Below are 1,739 nucleotides of genomic sequence, written 5' to 3'. Positions count from 1 at the left end.
TATTTTTTTATTTTAATATAACATAATCAAATCACTATTATTTTAAAAGGTAATTTATAAAATAAAAATAAATTATTATTATTTATATTAAAATAATTTTAAATATTAAAAACATGTGTACAATTTTTAAAGTATCAGTTGAGTTGGTGAATTAATTTATCCGCCAATTAAACCTATGCATGATGTTTAAGTGTTTTGACCACTGTATTTGAATAAAACTGTTGAAGATGTGTTTACCAAAAATTTGATTTATATACACACGAAAAGTCAAAAAATACTAAAGGTAAAGAGATAAAATATGGAGTTTGAATCTTTATCTTTAGAAAATTTAGAAAAAATCTAACGTGTTAGATTCTAACTCTACACGAGAACAGTTGGCATTAAGAGAGAAAGACATCAGCTAGACATTCAAAATATATTATGACATGGCGAGGGAGTCTGTACACGTTTTTTCGTTTGAAAAATGATTGATTCCAATTAAACTTGTGCATGGTGTCCAAATATTTTTGTCATTTTATTTCAGATACACAGAATACCAAATTAAATGACTTTAAAAATTTTATTATTATTATAAAGAAATCTTTCTAAATATAAAGGTTTATAATATATAATAAATTTTATAAGCATACTTAAATATCTTAAATTCATAAATAATAACAAATTAATAATCTTAATCATGATAATTTTTTTATCTTATAATTTTTTTTTTCAAAGTATTGATCATCTTTTTTATAAGTACACCTAAATATATTTAGAGTATTATGTGTATTGTTTTTATGACTAGTAAAAATATTATTTTTACTATAGAAAAACGTTAAATTGATTACAATTGATGGAGATTCCTCCATCAATGAATAATATATAAATTCCTGTCAGCAAATTCAAATATTGTAGTGTAACAACCAAAATTTTACATGATAAGTGAGGAAACATCACCTTTAACATGATAGAAGACACAAATACAATACATAGGAGCACCAACCAGCAATTCCACGCACAAAAATTACAGCAAACAAAATAATGACGACATAACTAGAACTAATTCACAATGGAGATGAACACAAACCAACCAACAATAAAAAATAGCAGGAAATGACATAAATAAAAAGGAGGGGGTTGCTCCTCCAGAGCATGGGATTCACTAACCATGAAAGAAAAGAGATATCCACAAATCGTCAGAGAAGAGATTGGTGAACATCATCCAAAAGAAGAAACCACAAATTTGCTACTGCTTTTCATAAATTTTTTTTGGGTTTTAGGAGGCTTATCATTTGGGGAATAAAGCCATCTGTTTCCCTTATTAAAGCTATACACTTGTTTTTATTTAGAGTAAATATCAAATTGTACTTAAGAAGTTCATAACTAAAAGAAAAATGAAAATGCACATGAATCAAAGCGTAAATGCTAAATCCACCCAAAGTCATAAAGTTCTACCACCAAATGAAACAATTACAAACAACTTTTTAATTTAAAAGAAAGACATCAGTTATCACAAAAAACGTGTGAATATTAATTGTTGATCACTATTAACAACTTTGATACTTTAACAATTTAACAAGAATACATTATAGGATCATTCGAAATACTTCGACATCAAGTAGAATACCAAATACTTCGACACGAAGATGATCGCAGCAACAGAAAAGAAGGAAAAAAGAGAAACTTTGAGACACAGACTAATTTAGTAACAACTAACAAAGAACAACAATCAAGAATCAACAATGAACAAAATCATATTA

The sequence above is a fragment of the Arachis duranensis genome, chromosome 9 (assembly GCF_000817695.3).
Source record: "Arachis duranensis cultivar V14167 chromosome 9, aradu.V14167.gnm2.J7QH, whole genome shotgun sequence".
NCBI classification, from domain to species: Eukaryota; Viridiplantae; Streptophyta; class Magnoliopsida; order Fabales; family Fabaceae; genus Arachis; species Arachis duranensis.
This window is presented reverse-complemented; position numbering follows the sequence as displayed.